The 21,788-nt window shown below is 41.5% G+C and overlaps 1 long non-coding RNA gene across 1 annotated transcript in view; it reads left to right on the plus strand.

Moving 5' to 3' along the window:
- Positions 1–3,144: 3,144 nt before the first annotated feature.
- The window catches only part of LOC131482751 (uncharacterized), a 183,020-nt gene continuing 164,376 nt past the window's right edge, over positions 3,145–21,788 (plus strand). Inside the window, exon 1 of the long non-coding RNA XR_009247262.1 lies at positions 3,145–3,268. This is a non-coding gene — a long non-coding RNA (uncharacterized LOC131482751). The remainder of the gene's footprint in view (positions 3,269–21,788) is intronic.

Consider the following 21,788-nt stretch of genomic DNA (forward strand, 5'->3'; position numbering starts at 1 on the left):
TAGCTGATTATTTGTTGTGTGTTTAGGGGAGTTTCCCTTTCATTTTTTTTTTAAAGATTTATTTTATTTTTATTACACAGTCAGATATACTGAGAGGAGGAGAGATAGAGAGGAAGTGGAGCAGCCGGGACCAGAACCAGCAGCCATATGCGATCAAGGCGAGGACCTTAGCCACTAGGCCACGCTGCCAAGCCCTCTCTTTCATTTTTGAAGATTTTTTTTTCCCCATTTATTTGAAAGCGCTACAGGAAAAGGAGGGAAAATAATTTCCATATGCTGATTCACTTCCCAGATGGCTACAATGGCCAGGACTGAATCAGGACAAAGTTGGGAGCTTCATTTAAGTCTCCCAGGTGAATTCAGGGGCCCAAACACCTATGTGATCTTCCGTTGCTTTCCCCAGACCATCGGTAGGGAGCTGGATCAGAAGTAGAGCATCTGGGACACAAACCAGAGCCCATACAGGGTGCTGGCATTGCAAATGGTCTTTGTCCTCTCCACCACAGTGCTGACCCCCCAGGTTTGGGGCAGGGTTTGGGATAGAGGGTTCTTTTAAAATAAGAACTCATTTGACAGAAATCCTAATTTATTCTATTCCTTGAAATCTCTCAATCTATGGTGAAGAGTTGAAAGATATGGGAAATCATTCAGGATCTGTTAATTCAGGAGGAACAGCCAGTAGACTTCTGAGGTAGCTCCCCAAATCCCCATCTGTGGTGTATATGCTGTGCAGTCTTTTCCCTTCTAGTGTGGCTGTGGCCCAGGAATAGGTTGGGATGTCACTGGGCCAGGCAAATGGATTGTTAGCAAGGAGGAGGTAAGGTGTGCAGTCCCATATTCTGCATCAAACCCACACCTGCCTTTTGCATGCAGTAGAAAACTGCAGCTTTCAAGACTCACTTGGGAATGGGTTCCAGCCAAAACCTGACGTGCTTGTGGACTGCACCCTCATTGTGATCTATAGCTTATAATCAAATGATGGTTGCTGACACTGTGACTCTCACATGCACCTGATACAATGACATGTCTGAAATGTCCAAAAAGAGGCAAGGCAATGAGTGACTCTGGAACTCCATGCTCAACCTCAAATCCCAAGCCTCCCCCAGACCTCCAGATGATGTAAAGGGATGGCCTTGAGCCTTGCTGAGGGCATCTGACTCTCAAGCATGCTCACACTCCCTCTCAATTGTATACTTTCTCTTTCTTTCAAATAAATAAACATGTAAAAAGAGAAAGACGGTTGGGGAGAAGTTGGTAGGGGTAGGGGAGAGGTAGCAGGAAATCTTCCATCCACTGACTCATTCTCCATATGACCACAATATCCAGAGTGGGGCCAAGTCAAAGCCAGGAGCCAGAAACTTCATCCAGGTTTCCATGGTGGCAGGGGTTGAATACTGACAACCAGGCGAAACAGCAAAGACCTCAGTCCTACAACTGAGCAGTCCTTCCCATCAAGCAGTGGAAACCAAACCTCAAGTGGATCAGCCTCAGGCCACACCTTGATTGTCTTCTGGTTGACTCTTGCACAGAGGGTCCCATGGTCTGGGCCCTGACCTCTGGAAGCAGTGACCTCATGGGTGTGATGTGAGAAGTTGCATAATGTAAGGTCATTTGTTGCACAGAGATGGAAGTCAGACAATAAGCTGTGTTGGGACTTGCTATTTTGCATATGTAGGAAGTCTTAAGGGGATGGCAGGCTGTTTGCCAAGGAACGCACTCTGAGGACACAGTAGTGGCTCTTTGTTGGCAGCTGATTTTTTGTTAGTGATGTCAGGAGTGACAACCATAGCATGGTGCTTTAACATAGTCCAGGCAGGAGGATTAGAGGTGAGCCAACGGATGGAAGAACTCTTCCTGTGTCTCCTCTCTGTAACTCTTTCAAAGCAAACAATTTTTGTTTTTAGGAAAACGGTGAAAATTTGTGACATTTCTATTGATGTGCTTTTACTTTGGCTCTAATATCTGAGAGGAGTCTCTTTGGGAAAGGAAAATTTTAGTTTTTGTTCACAGCTAGGAGGTCACAGTTGAGGACTGAGCAGCCTCATAGTTCCTTGTCTCTGGAGCTGGTTTATGAGAGGTGTGGAGGACCAGCCCATGGCGCGTCAGGATGGAGAAAGAAGACTTGGATAAACTTGGACTCCAAGAATCAAAGTGGGGAGAGCCACCTCTGAGGCTACACTAGCACCACCCCAACCCACCTTCAGACTGACACAATTGGGGACAGTCTCTACCCTTAAGCCATCAGAGCTCATATATTGGCATGAGTTTTGAGTGGGGTTACCAAGTGCTGTATCCATGATAATATCACAGAAACTTGCCAATTTTTGCTGTAATGGTTGAATGAAGGACAGAGCATCCTTGTGACTCTGCAAAACATCCCCCATGTCACTGGCAGCGCTTGGTTCGTGTGACTTATGAGGAGCCCTCCACAGGAGGTAGCAAAGTGGATTCTGTTCCCCTCTCTCTGTATGACCACATTCAACCATTCTCCTTGACGTCCGTCAGTTTCCCCTCATCCTCATTTGTTTTGACATTAAGAATGTTTAGCTCCATTGAGGTCTTCCTAGAACATAAGAGCTAGAGCCTTACCTAATCCTGAGGCACTTTACTACTTTTAGTAATCTCAGTCCCTCCTGGTATAATAGGGGCACACTGCTGTGACTCTATTAGCTGAACCATCTGGATTGTTGTTTTTTTATTTAATGTGGTACCTATCACCAAAATATGAAGGTTTTGTTCTCTCCAGGCATTTGTGCATCTATATCAGATTTTATACAGTCAAGCCAAGGGACTCCAAGCAAAAATATTGAACTTGATTTTGACGTTCTTTTGAATGTTGTTGGCTCTGTTGGCTGCCTGACTCTGGCCTGTTGGAAAAGGAAGTAGAAATGTGAGTGTGGGCAGGGTGGGGGCAGCAAGAAAGTGGAGGTTCCTAGCTGGCATTTGTGCTGGGAGGGAGGCCTGAGTGGCACTTGGAGCTGTTTGGGTATCTGGCATCCACTTTATTCAGAGCCAAATTCACACTATCTCTTCAGGCTATTTTGTTTAGCTCCTTTGTGATGGTGACTTTATTGTTATAACAGTTATGTTTTTATTTTTAGAGTGATGGATTTTTTTTTCTGTAGCTCAGGCACCAGCCAGAAGGGAAGAGGCTCTGGGCCTTCAGTCCCACTGTGGCACCCTGTGCTGGATGTTGCTTTTGTAGGAAATGAGACTTTACTTGCACCAACTGTCTCTTTAGAGCCACCTGTTTTAGTCAGTGTGTGAGGTGAGTAATCAACTTTTTTTTCCTGAGTTGGGAGGTAGGTGAGAAATATTAATTACATGACTTCTTTCCGTTTTAATCATGACTGTATTCTTCCATTAGTGAAATTGCAGAAACCAAAAAGGTTCTGTGCTTGAGATGACTGCTGGGGGTCACAGTGAGCCCCCAGAATCCTCAGATTCTGGGATTCCATGTGAGTACCAGCATCTGTAGAGGCTCAAGTCCTTGGTATAACACGGCACACTATTTACACACTTGAGTTGGAGGGGGTTTCGGCTTGTAGCACAGATCTAACGTGTTTTTCAGTCTGATTCTTTAAGCTGAGGTCACTCTTAAAGGGACCATGCACTCAGTCAAGGGCTGGGAGCAGTCAGGAAGAATGATCCCACCTTGAACTGGAAGATGACCTAGAAGGATAGCAGTTGGGACCACCAGTCAGTCATGCTCCTTGCAATGGGAGATTCAAAGTGTCTATGTGTGCTGGTAGTACTTACTATTTGAGCATTTGTAAAAATGCCGTATTAGACTTCAGTGTTGAAAGACATGGCCCAGAAGGCTCTTATTTGGGAGTACAGTTTAACAGCCCCCCCTTTTTTTTGTTCCTGAAATTAGTTTCCAGCACCTGAAACTCTTGCGTATTAGAAAAAACATGCATGTCTAGATTCTGGTTATGGCAAGTCAGATTTCTGTATGGTCAGAGTGAACCACAATGACACAGAAGTGGTGCCTTATAGACAGACTTATTTAAAAGGCACAGATGGAAGGACAGAACTTGTGTCTGCTGTCAATATCCAAATGGCCACAGTGGGCAGGACTTGGCCATTCCACAGCCAGGAGCGTCATCTGGCTGTGGTTGAAGTACTTGTGCCATTTTTTTTTGATGCTTTCCTATGTGTATTATTAGCAGAGAGCTGGCAGCTCAACCTAATATGCCACAATGCTGGCCCCAGACAGGTCTGTTTCATCAGCATCCCCACCCATTTGGCTTCCTTCATATAAAGGGACCATCTGGGACCCTAGAGTTAATTGGTTGACGACGTTTTGAAGGAAGGACTTGAAATCTAACTTGACAATGGATGTTGGGAGAGAGAGCACAGTAAATATTACAGATGGAAAGGGAACTTCAGCGTAGTTCAGGTGACACACACAGCAGTGTGTTAAGCTATATAATCTTATGATTAAATATTACACTTTTGGAAATCTTAGGAAAATAATTAAAAGTCAAATTGAATATATTTAAGAAGAGTTGATGGATACTGATGAGTTACCTTCTGGAAAAGTTACATCTGATGGCAATGGATAGAGGCATCTCTTTGAAATCATGCAAAAAAATCGTTTCTTTACCTTAGTGTTTCAGTGTGAAACGGGCAGATATTTTGTTTTAATGGACACTTGTTCTGTTACTGAAGGTCTACCTTGAATGGTGTTGTACTTCAAGATTTGTCTCTTCAAACTTGTATAGATGTTGAGATTCTGATGGTTGACATATTTAGGTTAAAGACTTGATCCAAATAGGTGCTTAAGAGGTAGTGGTGTGAGGTCTCCAGGTCACTTGGTCCATGCCCTCAGAGTGTGGCTAATAGGAGAGGGTTGATTATTGAAGTTCAAGTTCTGCTTAGCTGCTTGATCTCTGTGGCTCAGGAAGGCTCCATATCCTTGATGACCCAGCTCCAAGATGCCAGACGATGGGGCCACTTGAACAGAACTGTAACCTACCAACTGTCGGCTGAAATAAACTTTTGTTTTTCCAAAGAAGTTCCTCTTCTGTGTTTTAGTTAAAGTAACAAAAGGCAGACCAACACACATTGCATTGAGCCTATATGCCATGTCTGGTTGTCAAATATCTTTTTCATTAGTGGGGAAAATTCAAATTCATCATATTGTGACATTTCCCTTTCACTGAGAGATTCCACTTAAGAAGTTATTTGTTTGGCAGAGTTATACAGGGGGGAGACAGAACTCTTTCATCTACAGGTTCATTCTTCAAATGGCCACAGTGACCAAGGCTGGGCCAGGCCAAAGCCAGGAGCTTCATCGAGGTCTCCTATATGGGTGCAGGGGCATAAGGAATCGGTGACCTATTGCTGCTTTCTAAGGTGCGTTAGTAGGAAGCTGTATCACAAGTGTTGCAGCTAGGATGGGCATTGGTGCCCTTGTGGGATGCTGGCATTGCAGGCAGCAGCTCAACCTGTGGTGCCACAGCACTGGTTCGAGGATGTTCCAGTTCTGTCACTGTATATTTAGGCACTATATATTTAGCAGTGCTACAGAGCATGTTACAGTGTAAGATCCTTTGAGAAGCAGATGCAAAGGTAGGACTAAAAGTTGAAAGAGCTAGGGGGAAAGAACCTGGATAGAATAGAGTGGGATAAAGCAGGGAAGGCCCTAGGTGAAGTTTTGGAAATCTGTCAAGTTGCAAAGCAAGTCTGATCCTGGATGAAGAAGATTGGAAGGCTGAGTGGAAATGTCCTAGACTATTCTGCAGACCAAGGAACATATCCCAACTACAGGCCTGCCTTAGTATTCCTGCAGGGTTGCCTTGTTAGCTAAGAGCAGTTCACGGGGACTATGGTTTTTTCAAGCATCATGATGAATTTGAATATAATGAAGGGAGTTCTTGGTCAAGAGTGCTCCCTGTATTGAATGAGAAACTTCTTACTTTCTGCCCCAGTTTCTTTGACAGTGGGAGTTGTGGAGCAAGTTTTCTAGAATATTATTTGTAAGAGGGACCAAAGAAGCTTTTAAAGAATAACTCATACTATGAGAGGAAAATTACCTTGGGCTAAACATTTTGGCACAGTGGTTAAGGTATCATCTGGAATACACACTTAAGTGTCTGAAGTCAAGTCCCACTTCTGCTTCCATTACAACTTCCTGTTCTGTACCCTGGGAGGCAGCACAGTAGCTGATGGCTTGTTTCCCTGCCACCTGCATTGGAGACCCACATCGAATTCTGGGTTTCTGGCCTTGCTCTGGCCCAGCCCTGGTTGTTGTGAAGTGAACCAGTCAATGGGTGACATCTGTGGCTATGATCTCAAAGCGTGGTAATGTCCAGAGGAAGCTGCAGGGGAGCCTCGAGCATGACTCCCCTCTGACAGAGAGGCACTGTAAGATCAGTACTGCGGTCAGAGGGGCAGGCTGGAGTGCTAACTTGTTGGAGGACTGCCTGAGAAGCCACATGTGGTATTTTGTGGGAACTTAGAGGTAACGGTGGCTGAGTGTTTTAGGGTATTGTCCAAGAATCTTGTATCAGTCTAGGCAGAGTTTTATATTACATCAACGACCCCCAAATATGGTGGTTAGGATAACGAATGTTGGGGTAGGTGTCTTGGCTCAGGTGGTTGTCACAGGTTGTGCCTTATTGGTGTCACTCCTTATGTCTTATTGGTGTGTCAGTTTGTCTCTGCACCTTCCCTGTGTGCCACAGTGGTGGTTCTGACTGCCTCTTCTACAGAGACCTTGTCCCCTCCTCACTTTCTCCCCTCCTGATTCTCCATGTTCTATTTGCTTTGTGGTACTTCCATCTACCAGAACACATAGTCCGACGACTTTGGCTTCCAGCTTGGTGATTTATTGCTGTGTTCCCTCGTTAGAATGTAACTTTCCTATTTATTACTCTACTTCTTTGTCAATCAGGTTCACAGGATTTTCTGGAAAAGTCAAACATTTGATTAGAGTGGTAGGGACAGAAAGGAAAGGAGAAAAGTGTGGCTGCTGCTGGGTGTCCCCGGGATCCATAATCTGTGTAAGGAGATTGCTTCCGTGAGTTCTGAAAAGCCACAGGATGTTTGATAAAGGAAAAACATCATTGTTATGCATGTTTTATTGAGCATGTCGTCTGAGCATTCCTTGAGAAATTTCTCAAGATGTTTAAAATAGTTTTTAATGGCAGTATTTTGATTGCTGTGATGTGGTCACACATCTGCTCTTGACACTCTGTATACAAAGTTGTGTCTGGGTTCACAACCCAGGAAGCAGGGACTGAGAAAACATGATCCTAATAAAATGGCTTTTGTGTTTGAAGATTCTGGGGAAACCTCTCACTCTGTTTCTTCAGAGAGTCAGTGCTGAGCATGGTCGAGGCACTGGGAAGATGGGAGCTGCTAGGGAGGCCCTTGGTGATGAGCCAAGCGGGGAGAAGAGAGCATGCGGTGGCTGATGTGAGTTCCACTCCCTTGATGTGAAGTCAGTGAAGGAAGTTCTGCTGCCTTGGAGTGAGAAAATGCTCTCACTTGAAAAATTAAAACATTCTTGTACTTTCCCTTTTGGGGAGAGTACAATGAGAAGATAGAATTCTAGAAGTTACTGTTGAAAGAATATTATTCTTGGGCTCGACACTGTAGCCCAGTGGCTAAAGTTCTCATCTTGCAATTTCTGGGATCCCATATGGGTGCTGGTTTGTATCCTGGCTGCTCCACTTCCCATCCAACTCTCTGCTTGTGGCCTGGGAAAGCAGTAAAGGGTGGCCCAGGGCCTTGGGACCCTGCACCAGCATGGGAGACCTGGAAAAAGCTCTTAGCTTCACATCAACTCAGTTCTGGCCATTGTGGCCACTTGGGAGTGAACCAGTGGATGGAAGATCTTCCTTTCCTCTCTGTAAATCTGACTTTACAATAAAAATAAATACATATTAGAAAGTCGATATTTTCCTGTTCTAGTAACTTGTGAAGTCAGAGGTTAACATGCTGACCCTTGAGTCTTCAGTCTATTCAAGACATTCACTTGTAAAATGCCTTGGAGATGTGCAAATAGGGTAGGTAAGAGGCATCTGACTGAACAGAGAGCTCAGGTTGATGGTGAATAAGATCCCTTTGGCAAGTGTCCTTGATGAGATCATCTCATTATTTCTAAGTCTAACAGCCCAAACTTCTTGATGCTTCTGTTTGTGTTCCTGGTTGGAAGAGGCTTCAAAAAGAGGGGCTTTATAACTCCTATAACCCCAGTCCACCTTTCCAAATTCTACCAAGGAGAGTGATGTGTAGTCTATATAGACACTAACAGACAACTTCTGATTAAGGAAATCATGATGCAGGGAGCAAACTGAGATGGTTTTAAGATAAAGTTAGGCCAGAAAACAACATGAAAATCCAACAAATGTGTTGAATAGTTGAAGGAAAATTTTATTTTAAATTCTTTTTGAATAATAGCACTTTCTCAAGACATCCCTAGAATTAAGTATTTTTCTCAATTATTTAGTAAGTGTCTAATTTGCTCCTGCTAGGGAAGAAAATTACATGGTTGGACCTAAATTATTAAACAATATTTTGATGGCATTGACAGAGCAAGTTGCAAAGTATTGAGCAGCCAGCCTGCTATAGGAAAACTCTCGTGTAGCTCTGCTTTATCTTGTGAGGTGAAATTGAAGAGAAAAAAGTCATTAACTCCTGTGAACTATATCTCAAACTCTGATGGAAAGTCACACATAAAGTTCACTGTCCTTTATAAGGCAAAGTAGGAAAGCCCACAAACTAATTCTTTTAAGAAATGCCTAAATGAAACTGAAATTTGATTATGTTCAAAGTTTCATTGCTCGGATTTCTGTAGGGAAATTGAGTTTGGGGACAAGATCTTACTCAAGTTTCCTTTTATATGGGATTTCATACACCAGCCAATCTTTTTTTGCCTTTATATATTCATTTCTGTGTGCCTTTCAACAGCTAGAACAATGAATAACTGAGTGCTTGCTTTTTTTTCCCCCCTTAAAGTTGTCTTTCCTGCTGCATCCTCCGTAGAAGACAAATTTGGGAGAGAATAGAAAGAAATTGGAATTAAAGAGCAATCTGGAAAATAACTATCTTTGGACTCTATGAATTCCTCCCATGATTTGATTTTGACAGCTGTAGGAGTCACTAAGTTGTTGGCCTCTGAGGCGGACACCTGCAGTGTTCAGTGAACGAGAAGACAAGATATTTTGGGAGCATTATGACCAGGAACATGAGGAGTAAATCCCATCCCTTGTATTAAGGGCCAGTAAGAACATTATTCATAGAGTTGACCAACATGAAAAAATGTTTATTAGAAAAAGGATGATTCTTGGAACATCCATCTACCAAGGGCCCATAATGTGCTAGCTAGTAACATCATCGATTTTTACATCAACTCTGTGGGATTATTGTTACAGCTCCAGTTGAAGAGGAAAACAGGACCAGGAGAGACCTAACAACATGTTTAAATTTTTGATGGAATAGGAGAGGAATGGTAATTGAAGGGGAGGAGGGATTGAAGGAGGGAGGAGAAGAGAAAGATCGTCTAACTGGTGACTTACTTTTCAAATGGATGTAATAGTGAAGCTGGAGACAGAAGCCAGGGACTTGATCTAGGTCTCCCACAACGGGTTCCAGGGGCCCAGACATTGAGTTTTAATAGGCACATAGGAAGTAGAATGGTTGGGGCTTGAACTGGAACTCAAATGTGATGCTGTGATCTCAGGTAGCAGCGTAAACCACCATGTCACAGCATCTGCTCCAGAATCAAATTGTCTTGAACGTCAGAGCACACTACGCTGTCTTAGAACAAGCTAGTGGGAGAAGTCATTTCTTTGGAGGAGTTCCCATTATATTTGGAAAGCTATGGAGTAGACACGTGGAGAAGTATCCAAAGTACAAGGGAGGGTTTAAGGTGCTCTCAGCATCTACTAAGTACCAGTGCTAAGGTTCATCCTCTGAGTGAAGACTTCTCTGTCAATGAGTAATGGGCCAGAAGTAAGCTTAGCAAGTTTTGAGTATTTTCTCAAGGGTTTCCCAGTAATATTTTATTTTAAAGTTTAGTTTATTTGAAAGGTAGGGAGATAGATCTTCCTTCCACTGTTTCATTCTCTGAACTCACACAGCAACAGGGCTGGACCAAGCTGAAGCCAGGAGCCTGAAACTCAGTTTGGATCTCCTACTTGAGAGGGATAGACCTCAGATCATCAACTGTTATCTCCTAGGATGTGTGTGAGCAAGAGACTGTAGTAGAATAAGTGCAAGAATAAGTGCACATTGATATGGGATCTGGGGGGTGTCAGTTTGGTATTTTAATTGCTGTGCCAAAATCCCATCCCCTTCAATCAGATCTTGAACCTAGCTCAATCTGATTCTAAAATCTTACTGCTCCCTAGGCACTTTATGCTTCAACATACAGCACAAGCTTCCAAAAAATACTGTCAAGGAATATAGTTGCAGGGTGCCTGGTGAATACTGTTGACATAGAAGGGACATTGAAATCTGAATTGATTAGCAAAGTCCAACTCTGATCCAAAAACAGATGGAAGTGACATGGCAGGGCAAGGGTAGAATGTTCAACCCTGACACTAATGGTATGACTGCTTCCCATGCCCAAGAAAGCATCTCAGTAGGGAAGGCAGGCTTTGTCCCTCTCCCTCTGTATGTGTATGTATGTCCCTCTCCCTCCTGGTGGTGTATGTGAGAGTTAGCTCTGTGGCAGTGCCCTTCATAGCTTGCTGCTGGTTTCCATGCTCTCAGCCTTCTGAATGTGGCCAAAGTCCAGAGGACAATGGTGAGCATGTGGTTGGGTTCTTACAGAAGTCTAGGTTGTCTTATTCTGCCTCTATTTTACATGTAGGGCCACATCCCTGCCAGTCCCTCACACAACAGGGCCGGAGATGGAACACTCTGGAGCAGAGAACAACTCGTCTGGTGGCTATGGCTGCCTTACTTAGTTTTGTTGCCTCCATTTGGATTCATTTAATTGGGCAGAAATTGGTCAATTATTCAGGATACTGAGTGGGGGTGACTCAAACAAGTTGGTGACTGTCAGAGGACGTGTGTAGATGTTTCTCAAAAGTGGTATATGTTGTCACCACAAGTCATTTAATTTTGTGCAAGAACTTCCACTTCTCGTTACACAGCTTGGGAAGAATAGTCAAGGATTTTGTCCTTCTAGAATATAGAAGGAGGCATGTGGATTCATTGAACAGCTTTTCACTGTGGTTTTGAGGCTGGGTTGGTACAGATTATCTGAGTATGGCCAAAGGATGGGCATAGGTGGTTATTTAAGGTCTGTAAGCAAATGCTATTAGTCAGTTGAAAATCCTGGCATCAAATTCTTAGAGATGAAAAGGGCAGAGGAGACCTAATAGTTATGGTAAGTAGTCATTTATCACTCAAGATGGGTCACAGTTAGAGACATTACAATCAAGTCTGTGCTGTTTCGTGCTGTATTTTCAAAACATATGTGCATGCAAATCCTTCTTTGATGTAGTGCAAAAGAGAACACCAAGCATTCTGAGAACATGCTGTTTGCAGTTACATATGGTTTGAGAAAATCCTGTGCTTTACAAGATACTGTAGAATTCTGGGGAAGTGGAAGACTAGGCCAAAGAATCTGTTTCCATATTATGTACCAAGTTTTCCACTTCTCATGTTGTACTGACTAGGCATGTTGTTTAGGTATTGTAGGATTATATTCTAAAGTGGAAATAGAAATGTTCAGCAACTGGACTTTCATATTTAAGGCCTTTCCGTGAAAGCAGAAATATTTTTTTGTGTTATCAGTGTAGTCAATTTTAATGTTGGGCTCTTTAATCATTTACTTAGGAAAAGTTTACTGAAATTGTGGTTTTAATTCCAGTTTAAAGTGTTCTTTCATATTTCTAGATAACTGCATGCTTATAGAAGTCAATGGGGTAAATATTTTTAATCTTACAGTTCTGACATTGTCTGTTACCAGGTATGAGAATACACATGATTACTATATTTTTCTAGAACATATTAGTATTTAGTATAAATTTGAAACTTTCTACTTCTCATTTACAAGCAAGCGTGGGGAAATTTCTCATGTAATTGTTTAATATTTTAGTTTATTAAGCAATAATCCATACTTTCTAAAAGGTTTTAGATTGATCACAAAATGTTTCTAATAGTAATACAAAATGATGATATAGCAGTGACCAGAACCGTACCCTGGGTCACTAATTCAGGTGCCTAAAATCTCTGATTGTTCTAGTAAACTGCTGGAATTAGATACCTGTGTTGCACCCTAGGCTAGAGTGCCATCCTTTGGGTGTTGGCATTTGTGCGTTTTTTTCCCCTCCAGAGTCTTTTTGTTCTCCCCTGTGTATAGCATGTTGTCAACACATGCTGCAGTTCAGAGGGTGAGTGGTTAAGCCAGGAAAACGAGGAACTCTCAGTTTTGAAGCTTTTCTTTTTTTTTTTTTTAAATGTAAGTTTCATGATGATCTCCTGTCATCTCCATTTACTCCTAAGAGGATTCTCATGAAATCCATGGGCAACAAGGATCAGCCCCATGGTCCTCTCGTGCTGGAACTGTCCTGCTGCCTGCTGGTTAGCCCTGTGACTGCTGTTTCTGTTGGATCTGCAGGATAAGGTGAGCTTCACCTTGGCAAGGTCCTCCCCAGAGAAATGATTACAAACATTCTCTGTCTTAAACCCTCCCTCCTGTTCCACACATTCAGCATGTTTGGCACTGTTTGCAGTCCTGGAGTGGGCCCAGAGTACAACGGCAGGTAGACTAAAGTGTCCTCCTGCTGCTAGGGACATGGGCACATGCCTTGGCAGAGACACAAAGCTGTGGAGATGTTGCTGAAATAACCTTTGAGGATGATTGTGTAGCTGTCTTGGTCATTGACATGTTGATAGGTGGGTTTGTCCTCCCTTCATTTCCGTCTCCATTTACAAACTGCTAAGCAGGAATATGTGCTATCACCAACCAAAAAGGCTAGAAAGCTGTGTTTCGAAACAACTCCTTTCCCTTGTGGTGTTTTTACAATGATAAGATGGTTGAGAAGAGAGGTGTGTGTTGGAGAAAGATGATGGACATGTGGAAAGCAGAGGAGTAGAAGTCTGAGCTTGGCACCAGAACTCCAAAGTTAAGGAGGATTTCTGTATCTGAGTAAAATATTAGGATCCTGCCTTCAATAGACAGAGTGGTTAAGAAGATATTGGTGTGAACATGAGTAAAGAAGGGTATTCATTCTGATCATTTGTTCTAGGCTCCTAGGCTTCACAATGACTGATACCCTCAGATTCAGATTTAATTTGGTTTGAAGCCAATCAAGAGAGCCAATTTTAGGTGTTTTGAGGGCTATGAATTGAATCTGTCTTCCCTGTGGATCTAACGGCCCAGGCAAGAAAGGGCCATGAAGGATATTAGCCCAGCTGGGAAGCTGGTCCATGACACCTCGCAAGTTTTAGTGAAAGAAATCCACAAGAGTGTGTGAGGAGTGCAATTTCTATATGACAAAAAGATTACATTGTCATTCATATTGCAGGTCACTGCTTTGAGGGGGAAAGTCATTGTTTTATTTTAAGATTTTGAGTGGGGTTGATTCTGAGGTTTAGAAAACTCAAGAGAGTCATGGCTTCCAGACAAGTGCATTTGCCTTGACGAAACACATTTGCAGCAGCTCTCTTGCAATGGCCCAGAGACTATTCCCAATTCACACTGGACTTCAAAAAAGATGCATTTTTTTAAAATCCTGTTTTGAAAATAGGCCAGGTTTGGGGCACTAATTCACATGGCTACCACACCCACTTCTTCTGCCCAGAGAGTGAGAATGAATGGGTCAATCAGCTGACATATTTCCATCCAATTTCAAGGCTAGAATGTGTTCATTTTCTGACTAATGGCATGTCATTTTGCAGAAGACTTTGGTCGCGAATTAATCCTGGAATCAAAACAGATTTTCCGGGGCGCAATCTTCCATCAAGTATTGATTTTTTTACACTCATGGAGTCTGTACTCCCTAATTTAACCTGACAATGATTCTGCACAATGGCCTCGCAGCACCTTGGCAGCTCACTGAAAGAACTTTTACTGTCTTTTCTTTCTGCCAAGTAGACGAGGGAAAACACACACCCGCTAGCCCAATCAGTCACTGGGGTGCATTTGTGGCTTGATACTTTGCTTCTGGTGATTCAGAATGGGCAGAAAGCTGCCTTCTAACTTTGAAAGCAGAGCTGGGAGGAAGAACTTTACCTTGCAGAAGCTGTTAAAAGAAATAACATTTTTAAAAACTGCCAATATTAAACAAATATGTAATATATTGTTCTGTCATTGACAATGTTTTCAAAAGATGCCATCTTATTGAGTCCACCAAGCATGAGAAAATGGAGAGACATTTTCTAAAGACAGACTTTGGTCTCTGAATTTCAATAAGCTTTGTTGGTTCCTATTTTTTGAAATATTTTCTCAAAGGCACTTTTGGGCTCTTTCTTTGATCTGCTATCTTATTCTAGTGAATTTGGCAAACATTCTTGAGCTGTCTGAGGCTTTAGTGGGGGTAGAGTCTTAAAAGGGTGAATACTGCATATCTCTTCTTCCAGGATCTTAGGGTTAGGACTAAAACAAGCCAAGTCCATCCACAGCAGAGAATATAAACCATGGAAGGCAATAGGCCATTAAGCTGCCGAGAATTGGGAGCAAAGACAAAGATGTCATGTGTCTAGAAGGGAGAACTGTGTGGAACTTGAGAGAACATTTGAGTCAAAGCTTGAGGGATGAAGCTTAGTGAAGATGTGCTTCCACACATTTCGCAGCTTCCCTTGCAAATGCATTAGGACCATGTGGCCGCTTCTGGTCCATGGGCTGAGTGGAAGAGAGAAGTCACTTGCAGATGGTGACAGTTGTTCTTCTGCTATCTACTTCCTTTCCTGGCCATAGTTACTGAATAGAGGACAACCTTGTTTCCAAAAGCTAACTTGAACTTTGTGTGAGTAAAAGACTTATGTATACTGTCCCCTTGAAATCTGTTTATTGGGTACCCTAGTGTAAACTAGCCTAATACAGCTATGTAGGATGAGTTAGTGAGGAATAATGCCAAAAACTCAGTGATGTTATTAGAAGTTTCCTCCCCAGAAAGAGTTTTGAATGATACAGAAGCACTGAGCTCATAAAAAACGTTTCAACAGGTCACAAAAACCAGCAGTAGGTTTTAAGTGAGGCTGAATTATCTTATACATACTGAGATGCTGTTTAGGGAGAGGGCAAGGACATTTATTACAGATAAAAACTAGAATCAATAAACTGGCTGAAAATGCATTAAGCAACTTTAGTGAGTTCCTGAATTACAGGGACCCTAATAGATTAGTGTGGTTTGGAAAGCATATCTGAGCTTTCCAACCTCAACCTAAAATAGTATTACCATTACAGTGTTAATTTAACAGGCAAGTGGAGAGGTGGAAGTGGAAGTAGAATTCTGACCCTTGAAGAATTCATGGGTCTAGATGGGAGGTAAAATTCCAAGCAGTGAATGAAGAAGAGGAAAGCAGGCAAGTGCGCAGTGAACAGTATGGGATTAGCTGACGAGGCAAAGCTCTTTGCAGTTGGAGAGCTGGGTCCTGGGGAAGTGAGATTGGTGAAAACAGATGGTCCCACTGAGTGAATAGGGTTAGAAAGGCCTCAGTTGCTGAAGGATGGAAGTCATGGGCTTGCTGTCCCACGAACTTTTCATGTGTCCTCACGAGTGGGGAAGGAGTGGATCTAAGTGAGGAAACAGCAGGAAACTTTCTAAGAGTGTTTTTCCAATATTGTTTCTTGTTGATCTCTGTTCTTACATGTCATGAATGTGACAGTTTAGCATCTGTTACATCCTAAATATGGCCTTGCCCATTTGAGCCCCTTTTACACCTATGAAATGGTTATTCATTGGAGTGTTACTGCCTGTGACAGTTGTAAATTCTATCAGGTCAACTACCTGTCTTAACCAAACCAAAAAGACGAGTTCACCAACACACTGTTTTGGTGCCTGACAAGTTAACCCTCATGAGCATGGGCACAGTAATTATGTGAAGAGATTAAATCAAGCAAGCTAATATACATAATCAGTACAGTGTTAATATTTGGTAGATTTGCAATTGTTGCTAAAATTTTTATCAATCTAGATTTCTTTTTGACATTTATTTGGAAGAGTTGGTTGGGCATTGGAGAAAGAAACAGAATGAATGTGAATCTCTGACTCACTGCTTCACTTCCAAATGGCCGCAGTGACCAAAGCTGGGATGGTCAGAAGCCAGGAACTTTTTCTGGATCCCCTAAATGCTGTTGAAGCTTAAATACTGTTATCCCAGACTATTAGCAGAGAACTGGATTGGCAGTGGAATAGCTGGGACTCAAACTAGTGCCAATATAGGATGCTGGTGTTACAGGTGGGGGCTTTACACATTATGCCACAAAGCTGCCCTCTGCCAATCTAAATTTAAAAGATTTATTTAACTTATTCATAAAGCAGTGTTGCAGAAAGAGGAGAGATGAGGTAGGGGGAGGAGAGAGACCCTTCATCCACTGGTCTATCTCCTAAATGGCTCACCGTGGCATCACAGGCAGCTGCTGAATACACTGTGCCATGATGCTAGCTCCACCAAGCTGTTGTTTTTAATCATTAAATCAGAATACATTTGTGATTTAGAAAGTTCTCAACTAAAAGGAAATTAATTTTTCCTTAAACTATTTCAGGTAATGCTTATCTACCCTATTGAGAATTCAGTTTCAAACTGTTCAGGACAATGACATTGTTAATGCTTAATTTTAAAGCAATTTACTCGATGCTTTTTTCCTTTTGTTTCCCAACTGTTTACATGTAACCCGTTATGCATGATACCAATCCATGCTTAATACTTTTTGGAAACAGGCAAAATACATCAATTGCTGCTTTGAAAATTTTTGGAAATGTCACCCTTGTGGAAAAGCTGCAATTATTTTGGCTGATTCTTTTGTCTATATTTGTTTAATAGAAAATGTTCAATTACGAGAAGTAGATCAAACATCAGTTGAACAAGTGATAGAGAATGAGTTCTGAGGAGGTTCAACCACACATAAGTTGTAACAAATGCTCATGTAAAATCCTTGGTGTTTGAACCAGTGATTGTAATGTCTTTACATTTCAAGAGCTTTACACAGATGATTTAGGAAGAACTCTTCTTTCCTACAAGTTGAGTTTCTGTTCAGTTGAAAGACTGCCACCTTTTCCCTTCTGTTTTTAGCTCCATCAAAGTGTCTCTGTATTAGTGAAGCTCTTTAACTTGACTGTGCACTGCTACAAAGTGCTCTGTTAAATGCAAATGCTGTGGAGGTGAATAGGACTTTTTGTAACGGTAAATGTCCAACTTTCTCACTTTCAAAAACATATCAGTGATTTCACTGTCCAGAAAGAGATTTAGATTTGAGTGAAACCACCTTGATTCTTCAAAGATAGTAACATTCGCTATATACGTGGTTGGAGCTGCATTTTTGAAGCCACTCTTCAGAACAGAGCAGCTAAGGCTCCTCTGAGCCACCACGATGGGAAAAGTAGGCAAATGTGGTGGTTATTTTCTTTCTCCAGTTGACTAAGAATGAGTGAGTTTCATGGAACGTGCATGGCACGTCATCTTTAGTGACCATGTCGGCTTCCACTCTGGAAAATTTTGGAAGCCTGTAACAGTTTGAAACTTGTGGAAATTTTGTCCTGGATTTCAATTTGAATGGAGGAAACCTTACATTGATTATGGGACTGGAAGCACTCATAATGAACACAGTATAGATCTTGAACAGAAAAATTCGTGGCATGGCCTGCTGATCACATGGGCATTGGTTTAATCTCTCCCAATCACAATTCCTCGGGTTAGTTAAATTTTCCAAGCTTTGTTCATCTTTATAAGGCAGATAATAAGATTTTCATGTGTGACTATTGTGAAAATTAATGCTTACACAAGTACAACAACATGACTAATTGACTACTGGAGTTGTAAGTTTCTGGTAGGAAATTTAATAAATGGCTTAATAGTCATAGAATTCATGAAATTCCTCCCAGGACAGTGTTATTGGACCTAATAGCTCCCCTGGCAAGCGGCGCAGAGTAGGGAAGATTCTCCTAAGTGGAGCATTCCTTCTTGAACTGTATCCATTCACTTGATGTCTACAGTATCACTTTTCTTTTCAGTATGCATGTATGTGGCCAAAGGAATAACTCTGGGTTTTCTAGGAGGCCGTTTTAGTATCATGGACTTGAGCATTTGTGGATGTTGATATCTTTGGGGTCTCCTGGAACTGATCTCCCAAAGGGACATTTGAAGATAACTATTCACATAAAGAAAAAAAAATCAAACAAAAGGAAAGTACAATTAAGATCTAGCCTTCAGTTATAATGTAATGGAGAGAAGTACTGCAGGTGCTCTAGATCAAATCTCTGAAGTCAGCCCAGTAGAGGGTGAGCTAGTTTGTCTTTTCTATCTGGGCATTTAGGTTAGAGAACTAAGCCTAGAATAAAGAGTTTTATTAATATTTTAACATTTGCTTTAAAAACTCCATATTCATTGGTAGAAATCTAAATACAATTAGATTCTAGATAAAAATCCAGATGGACAAAGATGACATTCTATTTAAAGTGTAGCACTGATGGGACTTTCAGTGAATGTCGCCTCATTGTCAGAGGAACGAAAGACTTCAAGTTGTGGCACTGTGAAAATCTTTAAAAACTAACACTTCAGATGGGTTTGCATAGTGTAAAGAGTGGATAAAGGGAAGAATCAAAGTTTAATATTCTTACTGGGCTTCTTTTGTCATTTGAAAAGAACGTTAAAACCTAAGATTTGTTCTTGTAGAGTAGACTTGGGCTCCATTTTGTTCAGTTTCCTATGCTCACTATTTAATAGGCAATGACTATTTGGAACAATGCAATATAAAACTTTTAAAAGTAAGTACCCACAGAATATGAAAGTTTATGGAGATCCATATTAGAACAAGGAGAGATGGGAATCACAAAAACACACTTCTGGAAAAAGCGTGAAAGAGCAGATCAATGGATCTGCTTTTCAGCCCATCTGTATGTAAAAACCCTTTGGCAATTACACAATACACCATTTTTCAATTGGCGTGTTCCTCACATACTTGCATTTTAATTTTGGGATTTTGGATTCTATCTTATCAAATAAAATTTTGCGAACAAAATTTGAGGGACTTAAGCAAAATGTCTAGTGTGCAGTTGGGAAAACAAGAATCTCAAATGTTAGAAAGAAATCATCTTTGTGGATTTAATTGCCATTGACAGAAAAAGGCCATTGGGCTGGAAAAATAATCATGGTTCAGTCAAAGCATTATATAGTTTGAAATTAGGGGAAAAATTCTATTAAGTTTAAACAACTGGAAAATGAAATCTAATAATGAAAATATTTAATTTTAATGATTTACATTTTATCTTATCTTTTTGGCCAGTGAGCTTTTCACTATAAATATGAAATGTATGACTAAATATTGTGTGTCAAGGCCAAGTAGATATTGACATTGATAAATGTCAATCTTGAGAGAAAAAACAATGGGTCTTGTGCTTTTAAGGTTATTGCCTTTCCATACCAATCCAAGTTTCTTGCCATGACTTCATAGGAACCTCAGTTTATCTCACCTGCAAGCTCAAGATGATGTATCCCTCAGAGGATGTTTTGATCAAATAGTTTCCTTGGAAAAGGAGCCTTAAGAGAATCTATCAAATGATACTGCTCCTTTTCTGAGTTGAACCTTAGCTCAAACAAGCTGTTGGTCCATCCCTGCACTATGGCTTCCACTGTGGATTGCTTCATATTGGTGGAGTCTGCTGTTCAGTTTTCTTTGCTGATTCTTACTGTACTAACTTTGCCAAGTGTCTTTTCAAAGCTCAACTCACCCCTACTGGCAGACCACTCCCTCCAAGCCTTCAACCTTCATGCTGTTGGAGGACTATGGCGGATGAGGCTTTCCCAGAGAAGTCATGGAATTAAAAAACATGGTGGGGATTTGCTGCAGTCATAGCCTGGATTTTGCATCATCTTTTCCTCTTTCCCCAGAGCCTAAGGCTCTCTGCTGAGGGCAGGCTGCACACCTCTAACCTTCTTTGTGGATCTAAATGAATTCTCGGGCTGAGTATTCTTTTAGCTATCATCTTAGCCTGTTCATGCTGCTATAACAAAATGCTATATACTGGGTAGCTTAGACATAACAGGGTTTTGTTTCTCATACTGCTGGTAATGGAAAAGCCCAAGACCAAAGTGCTGGTATATCTGGTGTCTGAGGAAGGCTGCTCTTGGTTTCCAAGATGCACCTTGTTGCTGTTGCCTCACAAAGAAGGTCTAGGGCAAAGAGGCAAACAGCCCTTGCTACTGTTTTGTAATGACTAACACCATTCCTGAGGCATTGTCTTCATGAGTTAATCATCTCTTAAAGTCCCCATCTCTTAATGCTATCCCACTGAGGATTAGGTTTCAACATGAGAATTTTGAATGTGTTCAGATGATAGTAATTATTCAGTCTCTTTAATTTTTTTTCTAGAAAACATCACGAAATCAGAATTAGGATGATATATTAAATCATCTACCAATACATTTATTTTTATTAGGGGCCAGGCACTATATTTGTCAGTGGAAATGCAAAGATAACTAAGACAAGGTCTCTCTCTCAAAAAAAAAGCTTATTGAAGGGAGATATTGGTGTGATGAATTGATTAGATTTTCCTCAATTTTTTGTGTTAAATGTCATCCAACCTAGTTTCATAAATGCCCATTCCACTTTTCACTTCATCTTAACATCTTCCCAATCCCCACCATTGTGTTCTGTCTTTTCCAATGCTTGTTCTAATGGTGGTCAAGAATTCAAGCTTAGATACTTGGAGGTGAACTGAGAAACTGGAAGATTTTGTTTCATGGTCTTTATTTTTTCCTGTGAAGTAGGAAGGGGAATTCAGTGCCCTAATGAAGTGAAGTGGAAAGTGTAAGCCAGGTCGCTCTAACTCAGCAGCTCTTTCACTGGATCTGTCAGTCCCTTAAGGAGTCCCACAAGTAGTTACTGGGGTGTCTTTATCATGCTTGATGACACTGACTACCTCTGCCACCCTGGGTGCCCATGGTTTCCTTAGTGCCTGGTGGACTCTGCTTTGGCTAGCGGTCCCAGTGGGTGGCTAGTGCTACCTGACTAGCAGTTTAAAGGCCATTTAATGGTTTCAAGGGCATTTCTTTGACCTTCCATGGTTCCTTTGGGCTGTGGTTTTGCTTCAGTGACGAAGGCTATTACTAACTCAATGTCACTGTACCTTATGAGAATTCCATTTTGAAGGGATCTTCAGATTTCATCATCCTCCCCTCCCCCATCAACTACATGGTCTATCCTAACTGTAGGTATGACCCCATATCAACAAATTTTGGAGGATCCTCTCAATAACTCTTAATATATCCAGAAAGACTTGGAACATGAAAGCAGCAAATTAAGACTAGCTTCAGTTAAACTCTATGCCAGAAAAGTTTTCAGAATAGCTGTCTGAGGAATGGGAAATGTACAAAACTAGAGAAAGTTACAGAATTGCTGAACTGCACTCATTGCCTCACAAACTAGAGACTTTTGATTGAAATGGTACCATCCAGCAGTGTTCAGAAGCCTAGAAAGAAAACACAGGTTTGAACTGGATAACAGCTGAGAATGAGCAGAGCTGGTGGGACATAACAAGTATGTGAGAGGAAGGAAAAAGTTTATGAACCTGTTGTTGCAATGATTGATTGTAAAGCTCAGTTGGGTGGAACAGCAAAGAAGGATGGGAAGAGGAGTTTGGTGAGTTGCAGGTCATTTA

Source organism: Ochotona princeps, chromosome 20 (genome assembly GCF_030435755.1).
Source record: "Ochotona princeps isolate mOchPri1 chromosome 20, mOchPri1.hap1, whole genome shotgun sequence".
NCBI classification, from domain to species: domain Eukaryota; kingdom Metazoa; phylum Chordata; class Mammalia; order Lagomorpha; family Ochotonidae; genus Ochotona; species Ochotona princeps.